An 18,368-nucleotide genomic window follows, 5' to 3' on the forward strand; every position below is an offset into this window, starting at 1 on the left:
TGGCATGGGTCATCTAGGTGTGGGTTGGGAAGTGGGACGGGGCATCTTGGTGTGGCTCTGGAGGGAGGTGGTGGGGGCACATAGGTGGGGCTCTGGAGGGAGGTGGTGGGGGCACATTGGTGGGGCTCTGGAGGGAGGGATGGTGCACATGGGTGTGTTTCTGGAAGGAGAGATAGGGCACAGTGGGTCTGGAGGGTGGCATGGGTCATCTAGGTGTGGGTTGGGAAGTGGGACGGGGCCTCTTGGTGTGGCTCTGGAGGGAGGTGGTGGGGGCACATTGGTGTGGATCTGGGCAGAGGGATGGTGCACATGGGTGTGTTTCTGGAGGGAGAGATGAGGCACAGTGGGTCTGGAGGGTGGCATGGGTCATCTAGGTGTGGGTTGGGAAGTTGGACGGGGCATCTTGGTGTGGCTCTGGAAGGAGGTGGTGGGGGCACATTGGTGTGGGCACATTGGTGTGGGTTTGATGGGAGGGGCGGGGACATTGGTCTGGGGAGGGAAGGCTGCATATTTGGGTGGGTCTGGAAGGAGGGGATGGGGCATATTGGTGTGGGTCTGGGCGGATGGGGGCATACTAGGATGGGTGGTTTTAGAGGGGGTTGGCTGGGGCTATCTGCATGTGATTCAGGATCGGCACATGGGCATCTGATGCAAGGGGAAGGGGCATCTTGCTATGTGGAGGGAGGATGGGGCATTATGGTATTGGTCTAGAGGGAGGGATGGGGCATCTTGGTGTGGTTCTGAGAGGGAGGGATGGGGCATATTGGTGTGGGTCTGAGAGGAAGTGATGGTGCACATGGGTGTGCATCTGGAGGGAGGGATTGGGGCTCATTGGTCGAGGGACGGATAGGGGCATCTTTCTGTGTGGAGGGAGCATGGGCCATCATGGTATGGGTCTTGAGGAAGGGATTGGGCATCTTGGAGTCTGGATCGGAGGGGGCATTGTTGATCTGGAATGGAGGGACAGGGCATATGGTGGGGGCATGTCAGGGAATGGTGGAGGAGCATATGGGTCAGGGCTGGAGCACTCTGGTGGGAAGTAAGGGAATATCTGGGTGTGAATGGAGGGATGGGGTATGTTTGTCTTGAAAGAAGGATGTTGGTTTATTGGAGTGGTGGGAGCATGTGTGTGTCGAAGGGATTGGGTAATCGGGTGTGGGTATAGAGAGAGGGCGAATGGCGCTATCTGAGTGTGAGTCTGGAGGTAGAGGTGAAGCATATGGGTGTGGCTCTGAGGGGTGGAAGATCTTGGTGTAGGTATGGAGGGATGTTGGTGTCTTTGTGTGGGTTTTGATGGAGGGATGGTGGCATGTGGGTCAGGAGGGAGGTGGCATTTGAATCTGGAACATGTGTTTGGAAGGAGAAATGGGGCATTTGAGTGTGAATGGTATCTGCTTGTGGGTGGGGGCATGAAGGATCATTAACAGTGGAGCAGCGGGAGGGAGAGCCGTGGGCCCGACCTTGGTTGCATCCCAGACATGCACACCCACAGCCCGGGGCACCTCTCGCAGAGCAGTCCGGTGTGTGTGGTCCACCAGAGAGCGGGGATTCCCTTCCACCAGAGAGGGGTCCGCGACCCAGCAGATGGCCAGGGATGCCTGGCAGGGTTGGGTTAACCTGCTGGAGATGTCCCCAACCACGCAACGGAAATGAAGCCCTGCACAGCCCCCTCTCCTCACTGAGCCCGTCTCTGCGCTGGCCAGGGGCGTGCACTACTCTCTCAGACCTGCCAGCGGGTGGGCATTGGTGGGCACACCCTGGTCAACAGGGAGGCCCCGAGTGGGGGCAGCCTGGAGCCGAGGGGAACCTGACTGCTCTCGAGGGGCGCCTCCCCAGGCAGACAGGGGCCCGGAACGCCAGGCATGAGTCCTGAGCCATGGTGCAGCTGGCTTACTCGACGGTGGGCGCCAAGGTTCCAGCCGCCCACATCTATGAGCGAGCGATGGCCAGGCCCGCTGGCACAGTGGGTGACCTTCCCTCTTGCCCAGGTACCTGGAGCTGGGCCCTATGCGGCTGGGCTGGGGTTTGAAGACTCTAGCGGTCCCACCCAACCCCCCGTCTGTGCTGTCTCTGGCCCACCTCGCTGTCCGTCTCCCAGCCCCCTCCAAAAGGGAAGCGGAAGGGGTCTGGGAAGAAGGAGTGTATCGGGCCAGGTGGGCAGGTGGCGGATGTGGCATCTTGGTGTGGCTCTGGAGGGAGGTGGTGGAGGCACATTGTGGATGTGGGCGGAGGTATGGTGCACATGGGTGTGTTTCTGGAGGGAGAGATGGGGCACAGTGGGTCTGGAGGGTGGCATGGGTCATCTAGGTGTGGGTTGGGAAGTGGGACGGGGCCTCTTGGTGTGGCTCTGGAGGGAGGTGGTGGGGGCACATTGGTGTGGATCTGGGCAGAGGGATGGTGCACATGGGTGTGTTTCTGGAGGGAGAGATGAGGCACAGTGGGTCTGGAGGGTGGCATGGGTCATCTAGGTGTGGGTTGGGAAGTTGGACGGGGCATCTTGGTGTGGCTCTGGAAGGAGGTGGTGGGGGCACATTGGTGTGGGCACATTGGTGTGGGTTTGATGGGAGGGGCGGGGACATTGGTCTGGGGAGGGAAGGCTGCATATTTGGGTGGGTCTGGAAGGAGGGGATGGGGCATATTGGTGTGGGTCTGGGCGGATGGGGGCATACTAGGATGGGTGGTTTTAGAGGGGGTTGGCTGGGGCTATCTGCATGTGATTCAGGATCGGCACATGGGCATCTGATGCAAGGGGAAGGGGCATCTTGCTATGTGGAGGGAGGATGGGGCATTATGGTATTGGTCTAGAGGGAGGGATGGGGCATCTTGGTGTGGTTCTGAGAGGGAGGGATGGGGCATATTGGTGTGGGTCTGAGAGGAAGTGATGGTGCACATGGGTGTGCATCTGGAGGGAGGGATTGGGGCTCATTGGTCGAGGGACGGATAGGGGCATCTTTCTGTGTGGAGGGAGCATGGGCCATCATGGTATGGGTCTTGAGGAAGGGATTGGGCATCTTGGAGTCTGGATCGGAGGGGGCATTGTTGATCTGGAATGGAGGGACAGGGCATATGGTGGGGGCATGTCAGGGAATGGTGGAGGAGCATATGGGTCAGGGCTGGAGCACTCTGGTGGGAAGTAAGGGAATATCTGGGTGTGAATGGAGGGATGGGGTATGTTTGTCTTGAAAGAAGGATGTTGGTTTATTGGAGTGGTGGGAGCATGTGTGTGTCGAAGGGATTGGGTAATCGGGTGTGGGTATAGAGAGAGGGCGAATGGCGCTATCTGAGTGTGAGTCTGGAGGTAGAGGTGAAGCATATGGGTGTGGCTCTGAGGGGTGGAAGATCTTGGTGTAGGTATGGAGGGATGTTGGTGTCTTTGTGTGGGTTTTGATGGAGGGATGGTGGCATGTGGGTCAGGAGGGAGGTGGCATTTGAATCTGGAACATGTGTTTGGAAGGAGAAATGGGGCATTTGAGTGTGAATGGTATCTGCTTGTGGGTGGGGGCATGAAGGATCATTAACAGTGGAGCAGCGGGAGGGAGAGCCGTGGGCCCGACCTTGGTTGCATCCCAGACATGCACACCCACAGCCCGGGGCACCTCTCGCAGAGCAGTCCGGTGTGTGTGGTCCACCAGAGAGCGGGGATTCCCTTCCACCAGAGAGGGGTCCGCGACCCAGCAGATGGCCAGGGATGCCTGGCAGGGTTGGGTTAACCTGCTGGAGATGTCCCCAACCACGCAACGGAAATGAAGCCCTGCACAGCCCCCTCTCCTCACTGAGCCCGTCTCTGCGCTGGCCAGGGGCGTGCACTACTCTCTCAGACCTGCCAGCGGGTGGGCATTGGTGGGCACACCCTGGTCAACAGGGAGGCCCCGAGTGGGGGCAGCCTGGAGCCGAGGGGAACCTGACTGCTCTCGAGGGGCGCCTCCCCAGGCAGACAGGGGCCCGGAACGCCAGGCATGAGTCCTGAGCCATGGTGCAGCTGGCTTACTCGACGGTGGGCGCCAAGGTTCCAGCCGCCCACATCTATGAGCGAGCGATGGCCAGGCCCGCTGGCACAGTGGGTGACCTTCCCTCTTGCCCAGGTACCTGGAGCTGGGCCCTATGCGGCTGGGCTGGGGTTTGAAGACTCTAGCGGTCCCACCCAACCCCCCGTCTGTGCTGTCTCTGGCCCACCTCGCTGTCCGTCTCCCAGCCCCCTCCAAAAGGGAAGCGGAAGGGGTCTGGGAAGAAGGAGTGTATCGGGCCAGGTGGGCAGGTGGCGGATGTGGCATCTTGGTGTGGCTCTGGAGGGAGGTGGTGGAGGCACATTGTGGATGTGGGCGGAGGTATGGTGCACATGGGTGTGTTTCTGGAGGGAGAGATGGGGCACAGTGGGTCTGGAGGGTGGCATGGGTCATCTAGGTGTGGGTTGGGAAGTGGGACGGGGCATCTTGGTGTGGCTCTGGAGTGAGGTGGTGGGTGCACATTGGTGTGGCTCTGGAGTGAGGTGGTGGGGGCACATTGGTGTGGATCTGGGCATAGGGATGGTGCACATGGGTGTGTTTCTGGAGGGAGAGGGAGAGATGGGGAGATGTGCTGCGGCAGGTGGCGGTCAGGCTTCCCAGGCTGAGCATCTGGCTTTTTTTTCTTTTATTAAACCACAATGGTTTCGGCCGAGCTAGACAGGGCGCTGGGCTGTCCCGCTACAGGCAGCGCTGCCTCCCCCGACCTCTCCTGCACCGGCAGGGTCAGGCCAGCGTCTGGAACAAAACAAAGTTGCCTGTGACGCTTGGTGGTGGATCACTCGACTTGTGCCTCAATGAAGAACGCAGCTAGCTGCAAGAATTACTTTGAATTGCAGGACACATTGATCAACACTTCGAACGCACCATGTGGCCCTGGGTTTTTCCCGGGGCTATGCCTGTCTGAGGGTCGCTTGTACATCAATCGCCCCAGGGTTCCCTCCCAGGGGCGTGACTGGGGCTGTCGCAGAGACCCCATTCCATTCATCCCCCTAAGGTCAGACCCCGATCAGCACCGTCGCAGGATCCATGGATCTGGCACGCAAGCTCATTGCAGACGCGTCCTACCTCCCCAGTTTCCCCGCATCATGCTGGTTTCGGGAGGGCCGGGTGGCCGGCGCACCCCCCGGATGTGGTGGTGGCAGCAGCAGGCTTTAAAAAAGCCTGGCGCACCTTCACCCTACCCCGGGGCATCTGGCCGTGATGTGTGTGGCTGTCTTTGGTGTCCCATGGCTGCCGGCGCAGGATGACCATGGAGCGCGGACCTCGTGACCATGTGGGCTTCTGTCGCAGATTGGGACAGAGCACACTCGCCTGCGCCAGAGGCACAGGGCTGGGGCAACCCCCCGTACGGGCCCGAGGCCAGCTGCCCTGAGCTTTGCGCATCCCCGACCACGGCCTCAGATCAGACGTGGTGACCTGCTGAATTTAAGCATATTACTAAGCAGAGGAAAAGAAACTAACCAGGATTCCCTCCGTAACGGCCAGTGAAAAGGGAATAGCCCAGCGCGGAATCCCCATTCAGCGGCAGGCGTGGGAAATGTGGCGTACAGAAGACAGACTCCCTGGCATCGCTCAGGGGGCTCAAGTCCTTCTGATTGAGTCTCACCACGCAGATGGTGTTAGGCCAATAGCGGCCTCTTGCACACCGGGATCAGGTCTTCTTGGAGTCGGGTTGCTAGGGAATGCAGCCCAAAGCGTGTGGTAAACTCTGTCTAAGGCTAAATACGGACGCGAGACTGATGGCCAACAAGTACTGTAAGGGAAAGTTGAACAGAAGTTTGAAGAGAGAGTTCAAGAGGGCGTGAAATAGTTGAGCGGTAAACTGGTGGGGTCTGTGTAGTCCGCCCACAGGATTCAACACGGCAGCCAGGTTGGTTACCTGGAACGGGGGAGGCCCTTGTGGGTCTGCGGCCCGGGCACATCCAGCCCCAGCAGGGTGTATTTCCTCTGTAGCGGTGCACCACGACTGGCTGGGAAGGCCCCAGGCGGCAGGTGGCTCTCTGCTCCAGCAGAGAGTGTTACAGCCCCCTGACAGCAGTTTTGCTGTGTCCACGGGGCTGAGGGAGATAGACCGCCACCGCGCCCTTATCCAGCAACCGTCCTGGCCACTCTTGGGGGGGTCGCTAGAGTGGCGATGGGAGACAGGGCTCCCGATGCGACTGTGGTGGACTGCCCTCAATACGCCCCGACCACGTCGTGCTGCCGGGCGGGGCGGCCCACAAAAGGGAGCCAGGTGTCCGAGGTGATGTCAGTTAACCACCCGACCTGTCTGGAAACACTGACTAAGGAGTATAACACGCGCCTGAGTCAGAGGGCCGAATTAAACCCTGTGATGCAATGATGTTGAGGGCCGGTGCTCACCGATAGCAGTGGCATCCTGTCGCGGTGGGCCCTCCACCAACCCGTCTCGCCCGCTCTATCAGAGAGATGATGCATGAGCGTGTGTGATAGTACCCGAAAGATGGTGAACTCGGCCTGGTGGAGGTCCGTAGCGGTCCTGATGTGCAAACTGATCATCCGACCTGGGGATAGGGGCAAAAGACTAATCGACCAATATAGTAGCTGGTTCTCTCCGAAGTTTCCCTCAGGATAGCTGGTGCACGGAAACCCCAGTTTTATCTAGCAAAGCGAATGATTAGATGTCTTGGGGCCAAAATTATCTCAACCTACTCTCAAACTTTAAATGGGTATTTAGCCCGGCTCGCCTGCGTGGATCCGGGTATTGTATGAAAGTGCTCAGTGGGCAACTTTTGGTAAGCAGAACTGGCGCTGCGGGATGAACCGCACCCCGGGTTAAGGCGCGTGATGCTGATGCTCATCAGACCTCAGAAATGGTGTTGGTTGATATAGACAGCAGGATGGTGGCCATGGAAGTCGGAATCCGCTAAGGAGTGTGTAACAACTCACCTGCCGAATCAACTAGCCCTGAAAATGGATGGCGCTGGAGCGTCAGGCCCATACACGGCCCGCGCTGAGAGCCGCGGGGACCAAGTCAGGCGAGTAGGAGGGCTGCTGCGGTACGCACAGAAGCCCAGAGCGAGGGCCCGGGTGCAGCTGCCACAGATGCAGATCTTGGTTATAGTAGAAAATATTCAAACGAGAACTTTGAAGGGTTAAGTGGAGAAAGGTTTCATGTGAACAGAAGTTGAACATGGGTCAGTCGGTCCTAAGAGATAGGCGAGCACTGTTCGGAAGGGATGGGCTATGGCCTCCGTTGCCCTCAGATAATCGAAAGGGAGTTGGGTTCAGATCCCCGAACCCAGAGTGGCAGAGACAAGCGCCCTTGCGGCGTCCAGTGCGGTAACGCAAATGATCCCAGAGAAGCCAGCGGTAGCCGCAGGGAGAGTTATTTTCTTTGTGAAGGGCAGGGCACCCTGGAATGAGTAAGCCCTGAGAAAGGGGCCCGAGCCTTGGAAAGCGTTGCGGTTCTGGCGGCATCCGGTGAGCTCTCGCTGGTCCTTGAAAATCTGGGTGAGATGTTGCAAATCTCGCGCCAGGCCGTACCCATATCCGCAGCAGGTCTCCAAGGCGGACAACCTGGCATGTCAGAACAATGTAAGTTGGCAAGTTAGGTCCGTAACTTCGGGATAAAGATTGCCTCTAAGGGCTGGGTCGGTCGGGCTGGGGCGCAAAGCAGGGCTGGATGTGCACCATGGCTGGATGAGGTGTCTTCCCCCCCCAGGGGGGCGGCTCTGCCTCTGGATGCGAGCCAGGCCCTTCCTGTGGATCACCCCAGCTGCAGTGTTTGCCTCTCTCGTTCCCCCTCCTGGGGTTCAGGGCCGGCATTCTGCCTCGGCCGACACCTAGCAGCTGACTTGGAACTGGTACGGACTAGGGGAATCTGACTGTTTAATTAAAACAAAGCATTGCAAAGGCCCGTGGAGGGTGTTGACGCAATGTGATTTCTGCCAAGTGCTCTCAATGTCAAAGTGAAGAAATTCAATGAAGCGTGGGTAAACGGCTGGAGTAACTATGACCTTTAAGGTAGCCAAATGCCTTGTCATCTAATTAGTGATGTGCATGAATGGATGAATGAGATTCCCACTGTCCCTACCTACTATCTAGCAAAACCACAGCCAAGGGAACAAGCTTGGCAGAATCGTCTGCGTTGAGTTTGACTCTAGTCTGGCACTGTGAAGAGACATGAGAGGTAGGATAAGTGGGAGGCCCTTGGGCCTCTGGGAAACACCATACTCTTATTGTTTTTCCACTTACCCCTTGGGGCTCTCGCTTCTGGCTCCAAGCGCCCGGCACCTGCTGGGCACGACCCACTCCGGGGACAGTGGCAGGTGGGGAGTTTGACTGGGGTGGTACACCTGTCAAAGGATAACGCAGGTGTCCTAAGGCGAACTCGGGGAGGACAGAAACCTCCTGCAGTGCAGAAGGGCAAAAGCTAGCTTGATCTCAATTTTTCAGTATGAATACAGACCGTGAAAGCGGGGCTTCACGATCCTGCTGACTTTGGGTTTCAAGCAGGAGGTGTCAGAAAAGTTATCACAGGGATAACTGGCTTGTGGCGGACAAGCCTTCATAGCGACGTCGCTTTTTGATCCTTCGATGTCGACTCTTCCTGTCATTGTGAAACAGATTTCACCAAGCATCGGATTGTTCACCCACTAATAGGGAACGTGAGGTGGATTTAGACCGATGTGAGACAGGTTAGTTTTACCCTACTGATGTTGTGTTGTTGCAATAGTAATCCTGCTCAGTACGATAGGAACCGCAGGTTCAGACATTTGGTGTGCATGCTTGGCTGAAGAGTCAATGGGGTGAAGCTACCATCTGTGGGATTATGAGTGAACGCCTCTAAGTCAGAAATCCCCCCCCCAAACCGTGATACTGCAGCGCTGTCGAGCATCTGTTGGCTTAGGATAGCCGGCCTTGCGGCCGGTGTGTAGAGCCGCTCGCCTTGGGACTTGGACAGAAGGGGGCCACCTCTCTCACCCGTAGTGCACCGCATGTTTGTGGGGAATCTGGTGCTAAATCATTCGTAGACAACCTGATTCTGGTTCAGTGTTTCATAAGTAGCAGAGCAGCTACCTCGCTGCGATCTAGTGGAAGTCATCCTCTGTGCCTAGCTTTTGTCGCAAGGCGGCACCGTCACCAAGGTTCTCCATCCTTCCTCCTGGTGCCTGCAGGACGCACAGTAAAATACCACCCACCCTAGGTGCGCACCCACGGGGGTGTGCGGGCTGGGAGGGAGCACTCGTCTCATCTTTCCTGGTCAGCCTGGCGGACCAGATGGTCTTGGCCCGGGCCTTCGAGGTGGTGCCTTAAGCCACACCAGGGCGCGGGATGGTACCTTAAGCCTGTGCCCCTGGACGGTGGGGGCAGGCACGGCCGCTGGGCCATCTGGCCCGGGGAGTATGCCCAGATGGCCCGAGTTGTGGTTGCCACGGCTGACTCCTGCATTTGTCTCGGTTGGCATGGAAGTGCCACCCTGCGGCCTCCAGGTCGGCCGTGGCGCAATTACCGGCTTCAGTTCAATGGCGTTGGTGGGTTGCTCCCGGTCCTCGGGCAAGTATCAACCACATGTGATCAGGTCCAAGACGAGGTGCGTGTGTCAAGGGGCACCCTGAGCGGGTACCTTTCCTCCGCGTGGGGGTAAATGCGCTTGCAGTGTCCGGCCCTGAGTTCCACAGTGTTTGTGGGTTAGTCCTGGAGGGAAAGGCTCTAATGTGGTGGGAGAATCTCTGAGGGGGGGCCCGGCCAGAGCTCCAGGGCGAAAGCCCCCAAACCCAGTGGTAGTCACAGGGAGCCCTGGTGGAGTTCCCATCGCTCCCCACAGGGAAAAGCTCTAAAGGGGCCCTGCTAAAGCTCCAGGGTGGCTGGCGGGGGGGGGGTCCTGGCCTGGGGCGCATGGCTCATGTCTGGGTTGACTGTCCCCAAGCCCGGTGGTCCTGTCCCTCCCTGGAGGGTAAAGCTCTAATGTGGCAGGAGAAGCTCTAAGGTGGCCCGGGCCAGAGCTCCAGGGTGGCCAGGGAAGCTGCCCCCACTGGCTTTGGGTGCCAGCCTTGTGCGTGTGGGTCGAGAGTCCCCAAGCCTTGCGGCAGACGCGGGGAGCACCGGAGGGAGAAACTCTAAAGGGGCCCTGCTAAAGCTCCAGGCTTACTGGGGGGGGGGGGTGCTGGCCCACCCCAAGCACCCAGCCTTGGGTACCTGTCTCACATGTGGGTCGACTGTCCCTCCCCGGAGGGATAAGCTCCAAGGTGGATGAAAAACCTCTTACGTGGAGGGGGGGGGACTCTAAGGTGGCCTGGCCAGAGCTCAAGGATGACGATTGGTGCTGGCCCATGCCTTTGGGCACCTACCGGTCCCCTGTCCTTTGTCAGGCGGGGGGGCAAAGGCCCTTCCTGTCCAGGCCCATTGGAATGCATTGACCTACCGATGGCTGCTCTCTGAGCACGGCCATCTGGTCATTGCCCAGAGGAATGTCTGCAAGGACCAGACGGCTGGGCTGCTCTGGAAGTCCCGATGGGCGTAAGTTTGAAATTTTTCTCCAGTTGGCTCTATACCCGACGCTTTTGCCGAGAGGTCCTCTGGGTACACAGATGAAAAAGCTTAGTCACCTTCCTCCGGATTACTATAGACTGGGTGAGAGGAGCCTGTCTGAGCTCCTCTTGGTTCTCGCTGCCCAACCCGGGCTCCATGGTGAAACCACAGTACCTCCCCGGGCCGGCCGGGGGGCGTGCCCCACGCAATGCCCCAGCAGAGACTGGCCTGCTACGGGTGCTCTTCCGAGCACTCCATGGGATCGATTTGGTGCACTTGGTCTGTCTAGGGTTGGACTGTTTGGCCAGCCTCGGCTGTTTCAAGCAATTTGCTTCCACCCGCCTTGGGACCGTGTCAAGGGTGTGATTCCCTCGGGGAGGACCCCCTCGAGTGGGCGGCTCTAGCGTGAAGGCCGAGCAGCCCAGAAACTCCCCAGTGGTCAGATCAGACGGGATCCCCTTGCAAGCCATGACGAGGCTCCTCCTCCACCAAGCACGTTTCTCCAGCAGTTCGGAAAACAAGTTGGCTGCTGACCCCCTCTGTCGCCATACCAGTGGCAGCGTGCTGGCGAACCCCCCTACCGGTTCAAGTTGTGCCTTGGCCTGGCCACTATCTCCCACCCACCGCCGGCACCCGCGTGACCAACCTGTCCACCCGACCCACACACGTCTAGAGATGCTCTTTGGCGCTTGGGTCCTGCAGACAGCCCCAGAGGGTGCAAAGGTTGGCTCTGAGGCAGTCGCACGGCTCCCCCTGTTGCTACCCTCCAGCAGGTGCGGCTACCTCGTTGATCCTGCCAGTAGCATATGCGTGTCTCAAAGATTAAGCCATGCATGTGTAAGTACAAACGACTGGTACAGTGAAACTGCAAATGGCTCATTAAATCAGTTATGGTTCCATTGATCGCTCCATCTGTTACTTGGATAACTGTGGTAATTCTAGAGCTAATACATGCCGACGAGCGCAGACCTCCCGGGATGCGTGCATTTATCAGACCCAAGACCAATCCGGGCTCGCCCGGCCACTTTGGTGACTCTAGATAACCTCAGGCCGATCGCACATCCATGTGACCGCGACAATGCATTCAGATGTCTGCCCTATCAACTTTTGATGGTACTTTCTGTGCCTACCATGGTGACCACAGGTGATGGGGAATCGGGGTTTGATTCTGGAGAGGGAGCCTGAGAAACGGCTACCACACCAAGGAATGCAGCAGGTGCCCAAATGACCCAATCCTGACTCCGGGAGGTAGTGACGGAAAATAACAATACAGGACTCTTTCGAGGCACTGTAATTGGAATGAATACACTTTAAATCCTTTAACGAGTACCCATTAGAGGGCAAGTCTGGTGCCAGCAGCCGCAGTAATTCCAACTCCAATAGCATATATTAAAGTTGGTGCAGTTAAAAAGCTCGTAGTTGGATCTTGGGATCGAGCTGGTGGTCTGCCGTGAGGCGAGCTACCACTGCCTGTCCAAGCCCCTGCCTCTTGGCACCGCCTTGATGCTCTTGACTGAGTGTCCTGGGTGTCTGAAGCGTTTACTTTGAATAAAGTACAGTGTTCAAAGCAGGCCGGTCACCTGAATACTTAAGCTAGGAATAATAGAATAGGACACTGGTTCTATTTTGTGTTTTTCGGGAACTGTGCCCATGATTAAGACGGACGGCCGGGGGCATTCGTATTGTGCCACTAGAGGTGACATTCTTGGACCAGCGCAAGACGAACCAAAGTGAAAGCATTACACAATAATGTTTTCATTAACCTACTGCCGTAGTTCCAAACATAAACTATGCCGATTAGCGATCTGGCAGTGCAGGAGCCTTGCAATCATTAGGCACAGGAGCATTACAATCATTATCTACACCATTTGGCATGGCAATTGTGCTAGCAGTGGGCTCGGAGGCAGCATACCTAATCATTGTAATGCTCCTGTGCCTAATGACTGCGAGGCTCCTGCACCAGTTCTCAGTACTGCCTCCGAGCCCACGGCTAGCACAATTGCCATGCCAAATGCCATACCTAATGATTGTAATACTCCTGCGCCAGTTCTCAGTACTGGTTGCGAGTCCACTGCTAGTACAATTGCCATGCCAAATGCCATACTTAATGATTGTAATGCTCCTGTGCCTAATGATTGCAATGCTGCTGCACCAGTTCACAGTACTGCCTGAGAGCCCACTGCTAGCACAATTGCCATGACTAATGCAATACCTAATGATTATAATGCTCCTGTGCCTAATGATTGCAATGCTGCTGCACCAGTTCTCAGTACTGCCTGCGAGCCCACTGCTAGCACAACTGCCATGACAAATGCAATACCTAATAATTGTAAGGCTCCTGCGCCAGTTCTCAGTACTGGTTGCGAGTCCACTGCTAGTACAATTGCCATGCCAAATGCCATACTTAATGATTGTAATGCTCCTGTGCCTAATGATTGCAATGCTGCTGCACCAGTTCACAGTACTGCCTGAGAGCCCACTGCTAGCACAATTGCCATGACTAATGCAATACCTAATGATTATAATGCTCCTGTGCCTAATGATTGCAATGCTGCTGCACCAGTTCTCAGTACTGCCTGCGAGCCCACTGCTAGCACAATTGCCATGACAAATGCAATACCTAATGATTATAATGCTCCTGTGCCTAATGATTGCAAGGCTCCTGCACCAGTTCTCAGTACTGCCTACGAGCCCACTACTAGTACAATTGCCATACCTAATGATTGCCAAGCTCCTGCACCAGTTTTCAGTACTGGTTGCGAGTCCACTGCTAGCACAATTGCCATGACAAATGCAATACCTAATGATCGTAATGCTCCTGTGCCTAATGATTGCAATGCTGCTGCACCACTTCTCAGTACAGCCTACGAGGCCACTGCTAGTACAACTGCCATGCCAAATGCCATACTTAATGATTGTAATGCTCTTGCACCAGTTCTCAGTACTGCCTATGAGCCCACTGCTAGCACAATTGCCATGCCAAATGCCTACCCAATGATTGTAATGCTCCTGTGCCTAATAATGGCAATGCTGCTGCACCAGTTCAGTACTGCCTTCGAGCCCACTGCTAGTACAACTGCCATGCCAAATGCCATACCTAATGATTGTAATGCTCCTGTGCCTAATGATTGCAAGGCTCCTGCACCAGTTCTCAGTATTGCCTACGAGCCCACTGCTACTACAATTACCATGCCAAATGCCTACCCAATGATTGCAATGCTCCTATGCCTAATGATTGCAATGCTGCTGCACCAGTTCTCAGTACTGCCTTCAAGCCCACTGCTAGTACAACTGCCATGCCAAATGCCATACCTAATGATTGTAATGCTCCTGTGCCTAATGATTGGAAGGCTCCTGCACCAGTTCTCAGTACTGCCTACGAGCCCACTGCTACTACAATTGCCATGCCAAATGCCTACCCAATGATTGTAATGCTCCTATGCCTAATGATTGCAATGCTGCTGCACCAGTTCTCGGTACTGCCTTCGAGTCCACTGCTAGTACAACTGCCATGCCAAATGCCATACTTAATGATTGTAATGCTCCTGCACTGGTTCTCAGTACTGCCTTCGAGCCCACTGCTAGTACAACTGCCATGTCAAATGCCTACCCAATGATTGTAATGCTCCTATGCCTAATGATTGCAATGCTGCTGCACCAGTTCTCAGTACTGCCTTCGAGCCCACTGCTAGTACAACTGCCATGCCAAATGCCATACCTAATGATTATAATGCTCCTGTGCCTAATGATTGCAAGGCTCCTGCACCAGTTCGCAGTACTGCCTGCGAGCCCACTGCTAGCACAATTGCCATGCCAAATGATTGCAATGCTCTTGCACCAGTTCTCAGTACTGCCTATGAGCCCACTGCTAGCACAATTGCCTTGACATATGCCATACCTAATGATTGTAATGCTCCTGTGTCTAATGATTGCAAGGCTCCTGCACCAGTTCGCAGTACTGCCTGCGAGCCCACTGCTAGCACAATTGCCATGCCAAATTATTGCAATGCTCTTGCACCAGTTCTCAATACTGCCTATGAGCCCACTGCTAGTACAATTGCCATGCCAAATGCCATACCTAATGATTGCAAGGCTCCTGCACTGGTTCTCAGTACTGCCTGCGAGCCCACTGCTAGTACAATTGCCATGCCAAATGCCATACCTAATGATTGCAATGCTTCTGCACCAGTTCTCAGTACTGCCTATGAGCCCACTGCTAGTACAATTGCCATGCCAAATGCCATACCTATGATTGTAATGCTCCTGTGCCAGTTCTCAGTACTGGTTGCGAGCCCACTGCTAGCACAATTGCCATGACAAATGCTGTACATAATGATTGCAATGTTCCTGCACCAGTTCTCAGAACTGCCCCTGAGCCCACTGCTAGCACAATTGCCACGCCAAATGCCTACCCAATGATTGTAATGCTCCTGTGCCTAATGATTGCAAGGCTCCTGCACCAGTTCTCAGTACTGCCTGCGAGCCCACTGCTAGTACGATTGCCATGACAAATGCCATACCAAATGATTGCAAGACTCCTGCACCAGTTCTCAGTACTGCTTGTGAGCCCACTGCTAGCACAATTGCCATACCAAATGATTGCAAGGCTCCTGCACCAGTTCTCAGTACTGCCTGTGAGCCCACTGCTAGCACAATTGCCATGACAAATGCCATACCAAATAGTTGCCAGGCTCCTGCACAAGTTCTCAGTACTGCCTGCGAGCCCACTGCTAGCACAATTGCCATGCCAAATGCCTACCCAATGATTGTAATGCTCCTGTGCCTAATGATTGCAATGCTCCTGCGCCAGTTCTCAGTACTGCCTGCGAGCCCACTGCTAGCACAGTTGCCATGCCAAGTGCCTACCCAATGATTGTAATGCTCCTGTGCCTAATGATTGCAATGCTCCTGCGCCAGTTCTCAGTACTGCCTATGAGCCCATTGCTAGTACAATTGCCAAGCCAAATGCCGTACCTAATGATTGCAAGGCTCCTGCACCGGTTCTCAGTACTGCCTGCGAGCCCATTGCTAGTACAATTACCATGCCAAATGCCATACCAAATGATTGCAAGGCTCCTGCACCAGTTCTCAGTACTGCCTATGAACCCACTGCTAGCACAATTGCCATGACAAATGCCATACCAAATGATTGCAAGGCTCCTGCACCAGTTCTCAGTACTGCTTGTGAGCCCACTGCTAGCACAATTGCCATACCAAATGATTGCAAGGCTCCTGCACCAGTTCTCAGTACTGCCTGTGAGCCCACTGCTAGCACAATTGCCATGACAAATGCCATACCAAATAGTTGCCAGGCTCCTGCACAAGTTCTCAGTACTGCCTGCGAGCCCACTGCTAGTACAATTGCCATGCCAAATGCCATACCTAATGATTGCAATGCTGCTGCACCAGTTCTCAGTACTGCCTGCGAGCCCACTGCTAGTACAATTGCCATGCCAAATGCCATACCTAATGATTGTAATGCTCCTGCACTGGTTCTCAGTACTGCCTGCGAGCCCACTGCTAGTACAATTGCCATGCCAAATGCCATACCTAATGATTGCAATGCTGCTGCACCAGTTCTCAGTACTGCCTGCGAGCCCACTGCTAGTACAATTGCCATGCCAAATGCCATACCTAATGATTGCAATGCTGCTGCACCAGTTCTCAGTACTGCCTGCGAGCCCACTGCTAGTACAATTGCCATGACAAATGCCTACCTAATGGTTGCAAGGCACTGGTTCTCAGTAGTATCTATCTCCCACGTGACCAAGTTGCGTCCTACACTCACACCCAGTATTCAGCCTGGGGAGAATGCCTGTTCTCCCCACGCATTCACTCTACACTTTTTTCTTTCGGTGTGAGTTACTCTTCACACACATCGTGGCACGCCTAACAGCAGAGTCGTACCAATTATCTTGCTTGGACCTTAACTCCCAGCTCTCATCTCTGTCTCTTATTTTTACAAGCGGAGCATTACTTGCAGCATCACCTGCCTGCCGTCACCCGCTCCACATGGGCTCCCCTCCCCCTCCCCCTCCCCTTAGACATTGCTTGGGGCTCGCACCATTACACATGCGCACAAACATTGCATCTGGGGGGGGGGCGACTTCACTCAGGCACCTCCCACGTGTGCACAGCTCCATATCTTCCCGGTGAGGGACTCACCAATGACAATGTCTGGATTCTTTCCTTTTTTACAACGGGCTTCTCGGTGCCTCGCCCTCTTTGCTCAGGGCAACCCGAGGCACTTCCTAGTACTTGGGGTTGGCAGCACGGCAGCGACTAGTTCCCATCCGAGAAAAGGACCATAGCAACGGCCCGCCCCTTGCAGCGTTTGGGGTTGGCATTTCAACACCGGGAACATTTCTAGGAGGCCCTGGACCGTCCTAAGCGGCAAGGCTCTGGCTGCCAGGCTGCAGGAACAGCAGCAACCCGTGTGCTTTTGGCTGGCTGTAAATTGGAATTTTCTTCCCGATACCCTGAACGTTCCTGCAAGACACCCGATTTAGACGGGGGAGCAGGAAATTACATTTACTTTAAAAATCATGCTCAGCTATTCAACATGAAAGGTATGGAGGGCTAAGAAAAGGAACAGGGAGACAGTGTATGCTTGTGTTTAACTGATCAACGGGGTTAATAGAGTGATTTAATGTTTTATGAGGGTGTGATTATTAGGATGCGTGGTTTTAGAGGGGGTTGGCTGGGGCTATCTGTGTGTGATTCGGGATGGCACACAGGCATCTGTTGCAAGGGGGAAGGGGCATCTTGCTATTTGGAAGAAGGATCAGGCATTATGTTATTGGACTAGAGGGAGGGATTGGGCATCTTGCTGTGGTCTGAATGGTTGGATAGGGGCATGCTGGTGTAGGTCTGGTGGGATGAGCCACTTTTGCGTGGCTCTGGAGAAAGGGGGCACATTGGTGTGGGTCTGGAGGGATGGATAGGACATAGTGGTGTGGATCTGGGTGAGGGATAGGGACAGTGGTGTGGGTTGGGGTACATTGGTGTGGGTCTGGGGAGGGATGGAGGACATGGGTGTGTTTCTGGAGGGAGAGATGGGGCACAGTGGGTCTGGAGGGTGGCATGGGTCATCTAGGTGTGGGTTGGGAAGTGGAACGGGGCATCCTGGTGTGGCTCTGGAGGGAGGTGGTGGGGCACTTTGGTGTGGCTCTGGAGGGAAGTGGTGGGGCACATTGGTGTGGATCTGGGTGGAGGGATGGTGCACATGGGTGTGTTTCTGGAGGGAGAGATGGGGCACAGTGTGTCTGGAGGGTGGCATGGGTCATCTAGGTGTGGGTTGGGAAGTGGGACGGGGCAATTTGGTGTGGCTCTGGAGGGAGGTGGTGGGGCACATTGGTGTGGATCTGGGCGGAGGGATGGTGCACATGCGTGTTTCTGGAGGGAGAGATGGGGCACAGTGGGTATGGAGGGTGGCATGGGTCATCTAGGTGTGTGTTGGGAAGTGGGATGGGACATCTTGGTGTGGCTCTGGAGGGAGGTGGTGGGGGCACATTGGTGTGGATCTGGAGGAGGGTGGTGGGGGCACATTGGTGTGGATCTGGGTGGAGGGATGGTACACATGGGTGTGTTTCTGGAGGGAGAGATGGGGCACAGTGGGTCTGGACGGTGGCATGGGTCATCTAGGTGTGGGTTGGGAAGTGGGACGGGCATCTTGGTGTGGCTCTGGAGGGAGGTGGTCGGGTCCCAGTGGTGGGGGCACATTGGTGTGTTTCTGGAGGGAGGTGGTGGGGCACATTGGTATGGCTCTGGAGGGAGGTGGATGGGGCACATGGGAGTTTTTCTAGAGGGAGAGATGGGGCACAGTGGGTCTGGAGGGTGGCATGGGTCATCTAGGTGTGGGTTGGGAAGCTG

At 55.6% G+C, this 18,368-nt stretch overlaps 1 non-coding gene and 1 pseudogene across 1 annotated transcript; both read left to right on the plus strand.

Annotated features, from left to right (window-relative positions):
* The first annotated feature begins 4,763 nt into the window (after nucleotides 1-4,763).
* LOC138499407 (5.8S ribosomal RNA) lies at nucleotides 4,764-4,914 on the plus strand (annotated as a pseudogene).
* Nucleotides 4,915-5,396: 482 nt separating this feature from the next.
* Nucleotides 5,397-9,089, plus strand: LOC138499082 (28S ribosomal RNA). Its single transcript, XR_011279121.1, has one exon. It is a non-coding gene; the product is annotated as a 28S ribosomal RNA (ribosomal RNA).
* The last annotated feature ends 9,279 nt before the right edge of the window (nucleotides 9,090-18,368 follow it).

This window comes from Ambystoma mexicanum, chromosome 5q, assembly GCF_040938575.1.
Source record: "Ambystoma mexicanum isolate Mex_15411 chromosome 5q, UKY_AmexF1_1, whole genome shotgun sequence".
NCBI classification, from domain to species: Eukaryota; Metazoa; Chordata; class Amphibia; order Caudata; family Ambystomatidae; genus Ambystoma; species Ambystoma mexicanum.